At 43.3% G+C, this 17,911-nt stretch overlaps 1 long non-coding RNA gene across 1 annotated transcript in view; it reads right to left on the bottom strand.

The window, feature by feature from the left end:
• Nucleotides 1–2,778: 2,778 nt before the first annotated feature.
• The window catches only part of LOC126061288 (uncharacterized), a 103,476-nt gene continuing 88,343 nt past the window's right edge, over nucleotides 2,779–17,911 (bottom strand). Inside the window, exon 3 of the long non-coding RNA XR_007513744.1 lies at nucleotides 2,779–4,986. This is a non-coding gene — a long non-coding RNA (uncharacterized LOC126061288). The remainder of the gene's footprint in view (nucleotides 4,987–17,911) is intronic.

Below are 17,911 nucleotides of genomic sequence, written 5' to 3'. Positions count from 1 at the left end.
GCCAAGGAGCTGTAAGGTAAAGGTAATCTATTACATTCCTATCATGTAGAACATCGATGTAGTACATAACAGTGCAATAGACTAATAATTGGAAATAACCACAGATGTCATCTAGGCCAAACCCAATTTACAGATTGGAAAACAAAGTCCCAGAGAAAGTAAGTCAGTTTCCCAGTTCACACAGATCCCTGGTGTCAGAACCAAGACTAGAACACAGTCCTGTCTGTCTTACAAAAAAAAAAAAAAAATTTTTTTTTAAGATCTTTGGCAAAAGAAATGCAGCTGAGCCTTAGATATTTAGTTACACAACTTTTCAGCCAGCATTTCCAACTCACCATGCTTAGACATCAAAGAGTGTTAAGATACGTTAGCTCACTATCTATCACGACACAGGGAAATCCAGAGGCTCTTGTTACTTAATACTTCTAAGGGCCACTGGCTTCCTAAATTCTTCTCCAATGATAGGGAAAAGAACACAGCTATCACACTGGTGTTGCTTGTAAACATATCTACTGCTCAAAGGACTTTGCTGAGCTTAGAATGGTTGACACGGAGGAAGATTAATACATGTTCACATGTGCCAATTAAAAGCCCCACCATGACTTATTCCAGAAGCGCTAGACTGAATTTTTTTTTTTTTTAATCATGTGTCGAAACCCAGAAATTGGTTAACAACAGAGGAAACCTTACCAAATGAAGATTTAGGGCAGAAAAATAAGAAGCCAATTTTTAAACATCTATATTTTGTACCCACCATCCGTCTGTCAGTGTGCCGTACTGTGGTGGCTTGTGTGTTGCTGTGATGCTGGAAGCTATGTCATTGGTGTTTCAAATACCAGCAGGGTCACCCATGGTGGACAGGTTTCAGCAGAGCTTCCAGACTAACACAGACTAAGAAGAAAGGCCTGGAGATCTCCTTCCGAGTATCAGCCAATGAAACCTTATCGATCACAATTATTGTCCATCATGGTGCTGGAAGTTCAGCCCCCTCGGTTGGAAGGCACTATGCAGTAGCCACAACAACAAACTCAGAAACATTAATGATCCTGAAGATGGTGCAGGATCGGGCAACATTTTGTTTTGTTACACAGAAGTGTGCCATGAGTCAGGACTGACTCACCAGCAACTAATGTAACATGTTTTGTTCAGAACGACCAAAAGCAAAAATTTTGTTAAAAACAAAAAATAGAAAACTTCAGTTCACAGACAGTAAATTGGAAAATAATAAATTTAACAGAAAATAAAACTCTTTCTAAGTCCGAAAGCAATTGGATGACTCTGTCGTCTTGTTTATGAAATGACTGGTTCCCACTCAGTTTTTGGAAATCTCAGAAATTAACTTATTGCAATTAAACCTTGAAACCAGTTTCTAATCTACATTTTCTCAGTGACTGCTTGCCAGTAAGTAGGCTGGTTGGCCCCAAAGTAAAAAAAAAAAAAAAAAAGTCCATTCTTGGAGAGGGCTGTACAAGTAGAAAATACCTGGAAAGTAGTAACATCATCAGTCTTGTTCTCTGGGCCATCCTAACAACCAGACAGTGAATCAACTCATCTTCAGAGTAATGAAAAGATCAAATAAACAGCTGGGATTTCCATAAGTAACACCTCACTGGGACTTGTGTTTTCTATGCGTCTTAAAGCCCTTCATGAGATGTTGTAACTCAAGTGTGTGAGGCTGGGTTCTAATCATACCTTATTATACGCCTTACAATAATCTTGAGCCTTCTTCCAAAGTCAAGTCTTGAAAGTTATTATTCTTGCAATATAGATATACTTTTCCTTTCCCTATCATACAAAATGGAGGTTTTTCAAGAAAACCAAAGACACAAGAGAAAGATCAGTCCAAAGGACTAATGGACCACAACTATCACAGCCTCCACCAGACTGAGTCCAGTACAACTAGATGGTTCCTGGATACCACCACTGACTGCTCTGACAGGATCACAATAGACGGTCCCAGACAGAGCTGGAGAAAAATGTAGCACAAAATTCAAACTCACAAAAAGACTAGACTTACTGATCTGACAGAGACTGAAGAAACCCTGAGAGTATGGCCCCCAGATACCCTTTTAACTCAGTACTGAAGTCACTCCTGAGGTTCACCTTTCAGCCAAAGATTAGACAGGCCCATAATACAAACAATAATACACATAGCTCAACCATGTATATGAAATTAAATGGGCACAGCAGCAGGGGTCAAGGACGAAAAGGCAGGAGTCAGGAAAGCTGAATGAAAGGAAATGGGGAACCCAAGGTCAAGAAGGGGAGCGTGTTGACCCATCTCAGGGTTGACAACTAATGTCACAACACGATATGTGTATTAATTGCTTAATGAAAACTTAATTTGCTCTGTAAACCTGCATCTACAGCAAAGTTTTTTTTTTTTAAATGGAGGCTTTTCAACTAGACACCTGTGGTTACATTATTTTCTTGAAAATATTCCACTGAAAGACGGGAGCGCCCCAGCTGTAGATACTGAGTGCCGCACAAGGTGGGGATCCCAGCACTGTGTGATGCAGCAGGAAGAGCCCGGATTAGGCATCAAGGGAACAGGGTGCCACTCTCAACTTGATCTTTTACTGGCCGTGTGTCCCTAAGCAAGCCACTACACAACATATCATCATCCAATGGTGGGGGCGGGGGGGCAGGCAGGGGATAAGGTCAGCTCTGAATGCTTCCAGAGTTATTCTAAAGATAGTGAATGTGAGACAAACTTGAAAAGTAGAAAGCACTATAAAATATAAGGTATTGTTATTATTGTCCCTGAGTGGTGCAGATGGTTAACACAGTTGGCTACTAACCAAGTGGTTAGAGGTTCGAGTCTACCCAAAGGCATCTCAGCAAAAAGGCCCGGTGAGCTACTTCCAAAATATCAGCCTTTGAAAACCCTATGGAGCACAGTTCTACTCTGACCCGTATGCGGTTGCGGTGAGTTGGAATCAGCTCAGCTGCCGCTGGTTGTTGTGGTTGCTACCGTGCAAAGTCTGCAGCCAAGACCGTCTCACTACCATCGTGCAGTGAGCAGTGGAGGACGCGAGGACACGTGGGGCAGGTATCCATAGCCATCCTGTGTGCAGAGGGATGCCTCCTTCTCCACTTGTGAATGGCATCTGGGTGGGCACCACTGCAATCTGATTTCCACAGCAATGACTTCAGAACTAACCGTAATGGTTCTTCAGGACTGAGAGGTAAAAAGTGCTAGGACATTGCTTAACTGTTTCCAGAATCCCTAGTACTTCAGTCACACAAGTGTGTACTTCCCTGTATCTGGCCACAATAGACTGTCTCTCCATGTCATGGGAGTGGAAGGGTTAACATTCGCAGCACCACCGAGAAAGGGTGTAACTGGCAGGATCATGTGCCTAAAGGAAAATAGTGTCCAGTAACTCATGAGGGTGTTCTCAGGACGGACCAGTCCCTGGAGAAGGACATCATGGCTGGTAAAGCAGAGGGTTACCAAAAAAGAGGAAGACTCTCAATGAGATGGATTGACACAGAGGCTGAAACAATGGGCTCAAGCAGAGCAACAATTATGAGGATGGCACAGGACCAGGCAGTGTTTTGTTCTGTTGTACATAGTGTTGCTGTGAGTTGGAATCGATTCAATGGCACCTAACAGCAACAACAACTCAAGAATCCTATATTATTCCTTAAGGAAGTGATTTGAATTCTCAGCCCAGCCGTAGCTCCATCTCTGGAAGTAGCTACTCACACATCTTATAGAGATAATTATATGTGAAAAGAATCACCTGTCTTAAAACAAGACTACTTTGACAATAGAATTTATTCCACTAAGTTTTATAAAATGTTTTTCTATAACCTACATCTTGCTTGACTAGACAGAGATTCTGCCCTTTCACTCACACACACACACACACATGCTGTGCCCTGCTGTTTCCTTTTTGGGATACTTCTCCATCTAAAAAGGCAGAGGTTACTAAATATATTCTGATATGTTTCTACACAGTTCAAAAATAAAATAGTGCTTTCTTTATATTGTGTTTTATATAAACAATAGTATTCTTCACAAAGAAGACAGTAGGCCTCTTGGATTTTGATCTGGAATTTTCTAAGATGGTCCAGTACGTGTTTGGAGTGGTGCCCTGTTCCATTTCATTTCTACGAATCCGACACCAGACAGTTTTCAAAAAGTCCTCAGTGTGGCTTCCCTCACTGCCAGTGTCAGAGGGGCCCGCAGCCCCCAACACACAGTTGGATACGTAACCTTATGAAGCCAGAGCTTTGCAGTGCCTGCCTCTTGTATGCGGATGGTATTTCCTGGAGTGAGTAAGTGGATGAAGACTCGTTCGGTACCAGCAGCCTGTCAGTTCCTCCAGTAGCAAACAATAAAAGCATCTGAGGAAGTCCTGGTGAACCAATGAGAAGGGAGCTTTGTGTCTGAGCTTGGCTGGGCCCACCTCATGCCTCGTAAATGTCAGCATGTGTCTGTGTGAGCATCTGACATTACTCAGCAGCACATACCAAAGGCCAAGGATTTGGCAGAGCCGGACTGATTAGAATGCCTAAAAATACTCTGTTTTATCAAAATCCATTCTGATGACTTTCAGCATACGGGCAAGATGCTAGAGCAGTAGGGTTGTTCAGAAACGGAAATTCTGAGAGGCTTTCCAAAGACCCAGATGACACGACCTCATTGTGTAAGTAGTAACGCTTCAGCTGAAGTTCTTGCTGTTTGTCTATTTTTTAATCTCAACAGGATTTTCCTTGTAAACCACATAGGGAGAAGCTCTCATTTATAAACATTCATAAAGTGTAATCAAGGGCAATTCAACAAATTGTTATTGAGAACCTATTATACACAAGGCACTTTGTTAGACCCCATGGGGAACAGAAGATCAAACAAGTGATGGTCCTTACCTTTAGTGGGTCTGAAACGTGGAAAGAGATGAAACCTTTCCTGAGAACAAGTTACTATCAGACCAAGCAAACCATGATCCATGCTTTAGAAGAGGCACAAACCAAAACCTAGGGAGGAAGAGACACAGATTAACTTTAATGGCCAAGACTGGAAAAGGCTCTTTGGAGACAGCGGCATTGGGATCGGGTGCTTTAAGAGTAGGTAGGGTTTGCCAGGCAGAGAAGGGGAGGCACTCCGGACAGTAGAAGCAGCATGAACGTGCAGAGAGATGGAGCCAGGCACTCAAAAACGAGTTTGAGATCTTCAAAGGCCTTCATTATCACCGGTGATAAGGGTTTCCTAAACCATTATGGTTGATGCACCAGGATAATAGCTCCCACAAGCTCTGCAGTCACAGTGGAGCAGACTCTAAGCAAGTGGAAAAGTATTGTTTCTGCAAAACAGCCAAAGCCACAGGAGTGATCACTTATGCTGGAGGTAGGCAAGGCTTACTCCTCATTTCTGTGGTGACATGTTAAAGGGTTGTCCTTCTTTGTTTATTACATACATGCACACACAAACACACTCAAGGCTCTCAACATCATAGCATTCTTTCTCTTCCAGCAGCCCAAATCTTCTTGGTACTGGCTTTTCGTTTAGGTACCTCCTACCCATAACAGCTTTAGAAAATGCCACATGTTTTCAGCCATGTACCCACCGTAATGTTGGGGCAGTAAATCCAAGTGGCATAATATCTGGGGCAGTAAGAGATCTGGGTGGCTTGCTCAGGGATCATCTTCATTTTTACCTATAAAGTGAATCTTAAAGAAAAATCATCTAGCACCTCTGAGGAGGGTAGATTGCCAGGTTATGACACTACCAGACATAGCCAGCCAGGTGGCTGTTGCATAGTCATTCAACAAGCAGTTGCTCAGTACCCACTATGTGTCCGGGTGTAATGATGAAAACGGTGCCTGGGAGACCGCTAATAAGGCTGAAATAAAAGTAACATCCCTTCCTCACAAAGATAGGAGTGGCCCATCTGTTAACGGATTGGATGTGGGAGATGGAAAGGCTAGAAAGAAAATAAAGGACATATTCTAGCACAAAAAGTATATTGAGCCAAATATTAAAATAAATTTGCAAGCCCAATTTCCACATTTCTAAGGCCTGAATTGTAGCAACTGAAGTCAAGTGACTTCGGATCATTGGCACAGTTTTGCGATTGTGCCGTAATCCCTGAGGATACAAAGAAAATCCAGGCATCTGCCTCATTACCAATGCCTAGTCACACAGCGGTTAAGAACTTGGCTGCTAACCAAAAAGGCAGCAGTTCAAATCCATCAGCAGCTGCTTGGAAACCCTATGAGGCAGTTCTACTCTGTCCTATAAGGTCGCTATGAGCTGGAATCCACTCAATGGCAACGGGCTTGGTTTTTTGGTGTTTATAGGTATCCCCTATTATTCTAAGCAACAGGTGAATTGTTCATGCATTCCCCATTCGCCCACCCTGAGGCCACCTAATGTCACAGCCAAGCTGACCCTGGCTATTACAGCACCACCTCGTGGTTAAACCGCCATACAGTTTAACTTCCAATCTCCTCCACACCACACCTTCTAATATAGGTAGCCAGTTGCGGTTAAGCCAATTTCCACTTATGGCAACCCTATGTGTGTCTGGGTAGAACTGTGCTCCATAGGGTTTTCAATTCCTGCTTTTCTTTTTTAAAGCAAATCAGCAGGGCTTTCTTCCAAGGTGCCTCTGGGTGTACTTGAACTGCCAACTTTTTGGTTGGCAGCCAAGCTGTACAGGTAGGCCATGTATACCATGTACCTGGCTTTTCCTGTCTTTCCCCACACTCTATCCATTTACTTTTACTTCAGACAGCCTGTTTTAAACGTTCTCCCTACTTCACTCCGTGCATTAAAAATAATCTCAGTTAAATTTGCATTCAGTCCAAATTGTAAGTCAAAAATCTTTTTTTTTTCCATTTTTTAGCTCTTATTTGTATCTCACCTTGCTATTACAAAACACTTTAAACGTGCCTTGTTTCATTTGATTCTTCAGACAACCTTGTGAGACTGATGTTACTCGACACAATTTAAAGAGAAGGAAAGTTTCTTATACCAGATAATTTACTAGTAAAAAGAAGAATAGGTCTGAAAATCTATTTTTCTGATTCCAGAACATGTTGCCTTTCTAGGGCGTAAGTGTGATACTCATTAGATACCAAAAAATCAAACCCGTTGTCATCAAGTCAATTCCAACTCATAGCAACCCTATTGGACAGAGTAGAACTGCCCTTCGGGTTTCCAAGGCTTCAATCTTCATAGAAGCAGACTGCCACATCTTTCTCTCGAAGAGCAAAGATGAGTTTGAACATCCAACCTTTCAGTTGGCAGTGAAGCACTTTAACCACAGCACTTATCATATACCTACCCATAAAAAGAAAGGAGAATTTCCATGTTTTGAAATGAACTTAACATAATAAGAAACTAGAACTTCCAGGAGCAAAAACCTTTGAAACTACTTAGACGCTTCTTTCAGGCTCTAGACAAAATTCTGATTATAAGAATACTTCTGAATATGAGAGCAGAATAGGGGAAGGGTAAAACAGAAACTGATGTCAGATCATTTCCTTAAAGAAATTTATCCCAGATTTCCTCACTCCTACCTTATTGTTGGAAACCCTGGTGGTGCGGTGGTTAAGTGCTATAGCAGCTAACCAAAAGGTCGGCAGTTCAAATCCACCAGGCGCTCCTCGGAAACTCTAAAGGGCAGTTCTACTCTGTCCTATGGGGTCACCTTGAGTTAGAATTGACTACACGACATGTTTTTTTACCCCATTGTTGCCATGAGTCAGAATCTAGTGCCTGCAACTAACAAGGACAACCCCACTTCTTCTAGTTGGTGAAGAGTATCAATGGCAGTAGCAGTTCAGCCTCCAGATGGCCCTCCAGCCAAATGCAGCTGTATGAGTGACCCCAGAGAAACTGGCAGAGAAACTTTGACCTCAGTGACCTACAGAGAAAATGCCCTGGTAACTCACAAATTTGTGAGACATAATTGTTGCTGTCTGAAGACACCAAGTTTCAGGATAGTTTGTTAGGCAGCAATAGATAACTGATACAACAAGACAAAGAACATTTCCTAGGTATTATAGGTGCTTTCTGTGGATTTCCAGAAGAATGAACAAATCAGTCTTAGAAGAAATACAACCAAAATGTTCCGTAGAAGCCAGGATGGCAAGATTTCAGCTTGCTTACTTTGGACGCAACATCGGGAAAGACCAATTGCTAAGAAAGGACATGTTTGGTAAAGTACAGGATCAGTGAAAATGAGGGAAACCCTCAATGAGCTGGCTTAACACAATAGCCACAATAATGGACTCAAACATACCAGCAAGCATAAAGATAGCACAGGACCCAGACAACGTTTCATTCTGGTATATATAAGGTCACAATGACTTGACTGCAACTAACAACAACATAGTCCTTTCAAGACCCAACTGTTTCCTGTTTTGAGTTTTTTGTTGACATCATGTGTTTTCATTAATGGAAGCATGCTGAATCATTGAGTGTTGTTGAATTTCTGTAGGTATTATGGATTTTTTTTTTCTTGCGGCCTCCCTCAAGCCTACCTTTAGAGTCCAGAGTGACATACCTTGTCCCACTAATTCTACCCCCCAGGGGTCCTCCTGAGACCACTAGAACACATGTGTCCCCCCAAAGTTTTTTCAAAATTACTTTTTTCCTACCAAAAATGCACACAACTGATACAACACTCTGTAGAAACACTAATTTACGGTACACACCCATTTTTTTCTGTTTCAGTCATAAAGGTCCCTGCCTTGCAGCAGCATGCACTGTCAGTGGGAAAGAAGCTTCCCAACAAACCTGAGAAGCAGAAAATGTTGATGGGTAGCCTTATACCCCATTGGTCATGAAAAGAATACAAGCAAGAGAAAGGATCAAGTTTCTCTGGTACCTGAAGGCAATGGTTAGAGAAGAGGAAATCAGCCAGGATAAGAGTATGGCCAAGAGGAAATTCCAGGGAGCAGAGGGTTAAGAGGGGCATTCTGGGGAAGCAGAGAGCATTTGTTCAGGAACTGCTTCTGGGTAGAGGAGAGAAGCTGAAAAGAATGGGGATAGCTACAGAAGAAATGTAACCAGTGTGGCCGTTTATCATGAATGAACTTCCTTCCCCCAGTCAGCCACTTTCTCAGTCAACAGTAAAAATGTGAATTGCTTCCAGTTGTGTGTGTGTGTATGTGTTTCCTTAATGAAAAGTGTTTTGAGATTCATTTTAAATATGTATTCTTAGTTAATTCTTTTTCATTTAGGGGCAGAGGAAGTGTACTGGATGATTTTATTCTCAGCAATGTGGAAGGGTTGGTGTCTTAGTCATCTAGTGCTGCTGCCATAACAGAAACACCACAAGCAAATGGCTTTAACAAATTTATTTCCTCACAGTAAAGTAGGTTAAAAGTCCAAATTCAAGGCATCAGCTCCAGGGGAAGGCTTTCAGTCTCTGTTGGCACTAGAAGAAGGTCCTTGGCCTCAGTCTTCCCCTGGTCGAGGAGCTTCTCAGGCTCAGGGACACTGGGTCCAAAGGACGTGCTCTGCTCCTGCCGCTGCTTTCTTGGTGGTATGAGGTCCCCAGCTCTCTGCTTGCTTCCCTTTCCTTTTATCTCTGGTGATGCAGGCCACGCCCCACGGAAACTCCCTTTACCTTGGATCAGGGAGGTGACCTGAGTAAGGGTAGTGTTACAATCCCACCCTAATCCTCTCAACATTTAATTACAATCACAAAATGGAGGATAACCACACAATACCGGGAATCACGGCCTAACCAAATTGATACACACATTTTTGGGGGGACATAATTCAGTCCATGACAATTGGACATTTAAACAAAACAAGGCTCTAAGAAGGTGGGAGTGTGAGTTCAACTAGAATGTGGTCCTAAGATAAAAAATAAAGGCGCTGAGGCATTCAGACTGGCTGGTTACTTCCTCCCTGATATAAAGAAGGTGAAACACTAAAAAGGAGGTCAAGGAAACAAGAGGAAGAGGAAAGGAAGAAGCCTTGATTAAGGATGAGGTGCAGTATGTGGTCAATTTCGGGGGACATAAAGGTCCTCGGGTGGGGAGCTAAGGGAGCAAGTCAATCCCTATATTCAAGGTCTAGAAACCAGGAGGAGCAGCAGAGCAGAGCAAACGAGTAAAAGCAGAAAGGAGTCTGGAAAAGACAGAAGAGAAGCTGGTGACAACACGAACTCATCATCATGGAGAACCAAAGAGGTTGTCAGCAGACGAGGAAAAAGGAAATCTACGTAGCAGTGAGAGGCTTGGGAATGGACACAAGTAAGAATTGTGAAGGTGGGAGAAGACTCAGTCAGGAAAGGAAATTGAGAAGAAGAGAAAAAGACTAAGAACAGAAATGCTCAATGGCAAGGCAACAAGAATAAAACAAATAGGCCCTATTAATACGTTTGTGTTGCGTTGTATCATTTCTTGAAGCATTTTGTGTGAAACCCAATCCTCAGATATGATAATTACAAGTCAAACCTCTTCCCCATACTTTGCCTAAAAATAACTTCCAGGTACTGGGAAGAGCTGGTGAGCAAGCTGGAGCTGAGTGGTTTGTGGATTCAAATATGCTCTTTGGATCCAGAAAGTACGCCATCCAGAAACACTTGCCAAGTCAAGGAAGCATGCTCTCCTGGTAGGGCCTTCTCCAGGGTTGCCAACTTCTGCCGCGCTCTCACTCCAGGCAGTCAGCTGAGAAGTGTGCCATAGCTAGTTTCCAAAGTGCAACTGTCACAATCAATAAATACATATCTTCTAATGTCCCTTTGGGAGCCCCGGTGGTGCAGTGGTTGAGAGCTATGGCTACTAACCAAAAGGTCGGCAGTTCAAATTCACCAGCCACTCCTTGGAAACTCTGTGGGGCAGTTCTACTCTGCCAATAGGGTTGCTATGAGTCAGAATCCACTTGACGGCAATGAATTTCCAGTTTAATGTCCCTTTGAGCTCCAAAGTCCTAGGAACAGGCTGGTTTCACAGCATATGACCTTTGCTATTGCATAGAACCCCACGCTCACAGGACTATGCACTTGATTTAGCATTCTGCTGTTGCCATCTTGAAGATCTCAACAGTTTTTTAACAAGGGTCCAGCATTTGCCTCTTGTACTGGATCTTAGGAATTATGTCTGCTGGCCCTGCCTAATATCTTTGTCCCTCACTCAGACTGTACAAGGCTGAGTGTCATCACTTCTGAGATCACAAATGACAGCTTCCCTTCTGAACGTCTTTCCTTGGAGCACACACACCATGCAGAATCTATGCAACCTTACAACGCAGCAATGTCAATAATGCAAGGCATTTTTACTGCTTTTATCTGAACTGAGAAGGAGAAGAGGTTGTAATAACTTTCCACTTCCAGGGCAGGAATGACGATGGAAAAGAAAACCACTGGAGTTTCTTGGAAGCCTCTGAAGCTTCAATTAAGCTTTGCATTATATTTCTAACAACGATTGTAAGGATGGCGCAGGACCGGGCAATGTTTCGTTCTGTTGTGCATAGGGTCGCTATGAGTCAGAACTGACTCGACGGCACCTAACAACAACAACAACATTATATTTCTAGAGTTAGTTATGAGAATTATCAAGCCCATGAAATTCAAGGCTTTCATTACACTTTAGAATCTGAGAACTTTTTCTGTAAAGGGCCAAAAAGTAGATATTTTAGGCTGTGCATGCAGCCAATGTGATCTTTGCCATGGTAACATGAAAGCAACCATAGATAATGCATAAACAACGGGCGTGTCTGCGTTCCAATGAAACTTCAATTGCAAAAATAAATGGAGTCCAGGGTTTGGCCCATGGGTCGTAGCCTACCAACCCCTGCCTATAGGGATGCGTTGCCTCACTGAGTCAAAGATTATAGTAGAAATCAGATGACCTGAAGTTTGTTCTTTTCATTACTTGCCACACTACCCAGACTGAGACTTTAACTCACTTGGCGCCTCAGTTTCCGTGTCTGCTCTACAAAGCTTTTCTTCAGTGTACTATTAGATATTTGGCAAGAGCATGTTGTTGTTAGGTGCCATTGTTTTCCACTTCTAGAGACCCCATGTGACAGAGTAGAACTGCCCCATAGGGTTTTTTTGGCTGTGATCTTTATGGAAGCAGATCACCAGGTCTTTTTCCCCCTTGAAGCCACTGGATGGGTTTGAACTGCCAACCTTTTGGTTAGCAGGCAAGTACTTAACCATTTGCACCACTATAAAGAGGCTTAAAAAAAAAATCATAGGCTGACTTGAGGACATTTATTGGTCCCTCTTCATTCTGTCCTCTGAATTGCCACTTGCACTAATCTGTTTTATAATCTAAGCGGAGAAGGAAGGATCAGAAGAGGCATAGAACACGTGGGAGAAAAGAAGGAGTCAAGGAGATGAAAAGGGGCAAGAACCAGGGAGGAGAGAAGATGCAGACCATAAAATGGGGCAGCAAACTGGAAAGATGAAGATGGAAAGGAAAAAAGTTTGAAGCCAAACCACGGAGAATTCAACCCAATGAGATCACTAGACTGAGGTAGGAAAAGAAACATCATGATAGACCTCCAAATGTGTTTCCACTCTCTGCTCACTAGAAATAACATCTCTACCACTATGTATTCCTTACACTCCCTGATAATTTGATACTCACTCTTGGGTAGAACTGAATATCTTATCTTGCCTTAAGAAAAGATGTGGCCAAGAGATTGCTGACAACCTGCAGGAACACATGCAAGAACAGAAGAATGTTGCTTGTGCCTCATTCCTGGAGATGCTATCTCTAGAACACAATGTTTCACAGCCTTTACCATTATCGGTCCTGGCTGGCCACATCACTCTAGCTATTCCTGTCACACTTTTAAGTCTTTGCACAAGAAGACAAAGAACATGCCATGGATACTTTGAAAAGGCCTACAATATATTCTGCTTGATGTATGAAGGTTATCCAAACCACAGTCAATATTAGAAATAAATAAGACCAAGTTTCACCTTTGTATCCAGCCCACTGTAAGAAGTAATTCCTCTGTCTCATATTGTTATAAATTAAAGGGAACTCACAAATCATCGAATGAGAAAAATCAGTTCTAGAGAGGGCACATGCCTTGTCTAAGGCTCTGGAACTCATTAGAATTGATAGTAGGGCAGAGATCAGGAAAATTATTAATCTACATAGCTACAGAGAGGCATTGCACAACTGTAGCTGGGGGGGACCGGGAAGTTCAGAAACAGGAAGCCCAGAGAGAAAGGCAACTGGAACGTGGCCCTTCCTGCCTCAGGCTAGGTCATCTGACTGCTGAAGCCGGAGCTTTCGTAAGGGCAGCTGCTTTAGCCTCTTTCCATCTCTGAGCACCCTGCTATGCAGTATAGTAGAAAGACCTTGTCACTAACCAGCCATGTGACATTGGTTAAATCACTTCTCAGCCTCAGCTTCCTCATCAGAAAAATGAGAATAAACTAGGCAACCCAAGCCTAAGTGACTGAGGAGCAGTGATGTCTGAAGGACAGGAGTGTTCAGAGGAAGAACCACAGGGAAATAAAGGGGAACGAGTTGATGAGTTCATCCATGTTCTTTCCAGGGGACAAACTGAGAGAGAGCTAAGCAGATGTGACTGGTGCTCCATTCACATGGTCTTGGCTCTCTCATGCATACCGTCTCAGTAAGTACTGCCATAACAAAAAAAATACCACAAGTGGGTGGCTTCAGAGAACAGGAATTTATTTTCTTACAGTTCCGGAGGCTAAAAGTCCAAATCAGGGTCTCATGCATGTTGATTCCATCTGCAGGTCTCTCTCCTAGTTTCTGGTGTCTGCCGAAAATCCTTGGCATTCCTTTGCATGTAGACGAGTGCTCACATGGTATCCCTCTTCCCCCTGTGTCTGTTCCTCTCCTTTTATAAGACACCTCTCAGAAGTGATTAGGGTTAGGATCCATTCTACTCTGCTATAACCTCATTAATATAACAAAAAAAAAAAAACCCTATTTCCAAACAGGGTCACACTCACAGGTACAGGGGTTAGGAACGTCAACATAACTTTGGGGGGACACAATTCAATCCATGACACATGCCAACCCAATGACTTTCAAATGCAAGCACTACCACTCTTCCCCTGAGGTAATCTCTGCCTGCTGCAGCCCACTTGGACAAAATGGAACATGCCGGAAATGTTGGGGGAGTGCTATGGATTGAATTGTGTCTCCCCAAGATATACGTCGGAATTCTACCCCCTATGGATGTAATCTGATGTAATTTAATGTAACATAATCCATCAATCAGTTGAGGTCATGCCAATGTAGGGTGGATCCTAAACCTAATCATTTATGAGTTATATAAAGACCAGCACAGACAGACAGACAGGTGAGCTCATACTGGGGAAGACAGATGCCATGTGAGGATCCTCTACAAGCCAAGGAACCAAGGAATGCCAGGAACTGCCTACAAGGAAGGAATTGGCATAACCAAGACCCTAATTTGGACTCCAGAACTATGAGAAAGTATATTTCTGTTACTTAAGGCCAGCACTCTCTTATTTCTGGTACATCAGCACTAGGGAACTAAGGCAGGGAGTTAACGCCCCCTAGAGGCAGTCCTCTACTAATCACTAATGGTTGGTAGATAAAAATCCCAGCTCCATTGCCCTGGGGGTGGGAGAAGGAGCAACACCTCTAAGCTGCGTTCTCTCAAGTCTCCCACAGTTCCCCACAGGAACAAACCCCAGTTGCCCACAGCAGTAACCTCCTCAACAAGTTTCTTAGCTTCCTTTTCTTCCATATCTCATTTCCTCACTTCCCTATTGCTAATTCCTGGAATCATCTCCCACATAAATTACTTATAGTCAAATCCTTTTCTCAGAGTCTGCTTCTGGAAGATACAACTAAGATGGCCAACCAGAGACACCCAGCAGATGGTCCAAGATGCAAGCCTGGGAATTGTGTCTGAAGGACAAAGTATGTAGTTGCAAGTTGTTGTGTATGCATATTTGCTGTATGGAACAGAGAAGTGAGAGTAAGTTTAACTCTAAATATAAAAATTAAAAGCTAAGCAAAGGAGAATGAAAAAAAAACAAAGACAAAAGGAAAATATTAGTCTAAAGGACTAACGAACCACATGAACCACAGCCCCCACCTGCCCAAGCTCAGAAGAACTAGATGGTGCCCAGCTCCCACCACCAACCAAATACCTTGTGGGACTTAGTTACTGGGGCTGAGGGCTGGGCACCATGGTCTGGGGGGACAACTAGGTCAATTGTCATAACATAGTTCTTAAAGAAAATATTTGACATCCTACTTTGGTGAGTAGTATCTGGGGTATTAAAAGCTTGCGAGTGGCCATCTAAGATACATCTATTGGTCCCATCATTTGGAGCAAAAGAAAATGAAGAAAACCAAAGACACAAGGAAAATATTAGTCCAAAGGACTAATGGATCATGTGAACCACAGCCTCTGCCAGCCTGAGCCCAGAAGAAGTAGGGTGCCTGGCTACCACCACCTACTGTTCTGACAGGGATCACAACAGAGGGTCCTGAACAGAGTGGGAGAAAAATGTAAAGCATAATTCAAATTCATAAAAAAAGACCAGATTTCCTGGTCTGACAGACTGGAGGAACTCCTGAGACTACGGCCCCAGACAGCCTGCTAACTCAGAACTGAAGCCACTCCCGAAATCCACCTTTCAGCCAAAGATTAGACAGGCCTACAAAACAAATAATAGCACATGTGAGGAACATCTTAGTTCAATCAAGTATACGAGACCAAATGGGCAACACCTGCCCAAAAGCAAAGACGAGAAGGCAGGAAGGGACAGGGAAACTGGACAAATGGACACAGGGAACCCAGGGTGGAAAGAGAAAGGGGGAGAGTGCTGACATAACATGGGGATTGCAAACAATGTCACAATTTGTGTATAAATTTTTGAATGAGAAACTAATTTGCACTGTAAACTTTCACCTAAAGCATAATAAAATTAAAATATATGAGCAAGAGGAAATGAGCAGAAAATACTTCTGCAGAGGCCCAACAGACAGCAGAAGAAAATGATAACAGGGAAGCCCTTCGTAATGAATAAGGAACGTAGGAGACAATAGACAGGAGATGTAATTAACCCCGTTTTACCTAAAACACACCTATCTCCTATCAGGATATGCACAAATAACACCTAAAGTTCCATAAAAAAGAAGGAAACTTGTTTTCTTGGCAGTCCATCAACTGGACTCTGTATCGACCCTCCAGGAGGAAGTAAAGACAGCAGCTGGTTCCCTACCCAGTCATGCCCCCTCCTAGAAGAACATACAGATGTGGATAGATGCCTTCTCTTGTACAACTTGAGGTTGTGCCCACCAGGGTAGCAAGGGAGGCAGGTTCCACCTTACCAGGAGGGCCATTCCTGAGTAGTAACTCAATCCTTCCACCCTTTTCCCCCATGTGCTTCAGCACAGTACTGCATGCAATGACAGGTATGTTTACTTATAATTATGGCCATGATTATAGATTTTTAGATATTGCTAACTGTGGCAGACACTCTAAGTTCATTCCCTTGATCCTCCTGGTATTCATGGTATCATGAATAAGTCATGGTATTCACTCCCTTGAGTGCAGGTGGGACTTTTAACTTCTAACCAACAGAATATGGCAAAGGTGAAGGGATGCACATGATTGCATTACCTAAGATTGTAACACCTGTCTTGCTAGAAAACTCTCTCCCTTGCTGCCTTTGAGGAGGCAAGTCACTATATCAGGAAAGCCCATGTGGCAAGGAATCAAGGATGGCCTCCAGTCAACAGCCAACAGGAAAATGAAGTCCTCAGTCCAACAGACCATAAAGAACTATATTCTAACACATGAGTTTGGAAGCTGATCCTCTCCCAGGTAAGCCTCAGATGAGACTGCAGGCGTGGCCAATACCTTGATTACAGCCTTGTGGCAAAGGACCCAGCTAAGCCATGCTCAGACCCCTGGCCCACAGAAGCTGTGAGATAATGAATGTATATTGTTTTAAGCCACTAAGTTTGTGGTGATATTGTTACACAGCAATAAATAACTAGTATTCTAACTATAAAGGAGTCCCTGGGTGGCACACAGGGTTAAGCACTTGGCTATAAACTCTGTTCAAATAGCATGCATGTCTCTTACCCTTGGCTGGACTCTTACTCACGTGATAGGCATTGACGGGGTGGTATTAGAGATTGGGGAAAGCAGAAGGCCATCCAGCAATACTCTCCACCTAAACAAACTGTTTGAGCCCACCCGAGGGATGAGTGTCACTCCTTCACAGACACAGAATGCTGGGGAAGGAATGAGGTCTGGTTACTGGTAGACATACTGCAGGCAGCAGCCAGTTATTCAGTGAGCAACCATTCTGTTCACATCTACCTTATCACGTGGGCCCCCAAAAGAGTGGAGGATTTCTAAGTGCTCCTATGTGGAAATATCACATCTTCTCTACTTCAGAACCCCACCATTCCACATCCCCGTTCTTAGCTGAGAGGTACTCAGACACTGCTCTCACCTACCAGTCCTCAACTCTCATCCAATATTACCTTTCTCCTCATGTTCAACCCACCACCTACTCCTAGATAGGGGAGCCAGGAGACAGGATGCAGCTCCTTTTCAGTCTTCCCTAGAGCATAAGCTCACTGCTCATCTGTCAGTTTGTCCTACTGTGGTGGCTCGCGTGTTGCTACGATGTTGGACGCTATACCTACCACCGGTACTTCAAATACCAGCAGGGTCACCCATGGTGGACAGGTTTCAGGGGAGCTTACAGACTAAGATGGACTAGAAAAAAAGGCCTGTTTCCAAAAATCAGCTGATGAAAACTCTATGGATCACAACAGAACACTGTCCAATATAGTGCTAGAAGATAAGCCCCTAGGTTAGAAGGCACTCAAAACACACAGCACAACAAGAACAGACTTAAGCATACCAACAATCATGAAGATGGTGCAGGACTGGGCAACGTTTTGTTCTGTTATACGCAAGTTCACTATGAGTTGG

This window comes from Elephas maximus, chromosome 18, assembly GCF_024166365.1.
Source record: "Elephas maximus indicus isolate mEleMax1 chromosome 18, mEleMax1 primary haplotype, whole genome shotgun sequence".
Lineage (NCBI taxonomy): Eukaryota > Metazoa > Chordata > Mammalia > Proboscidea > Elephantidae > Elephas > Elephas maximus.
This window is presented reverse-complemented; position numbering and strand designations above follow the sequence as displayed.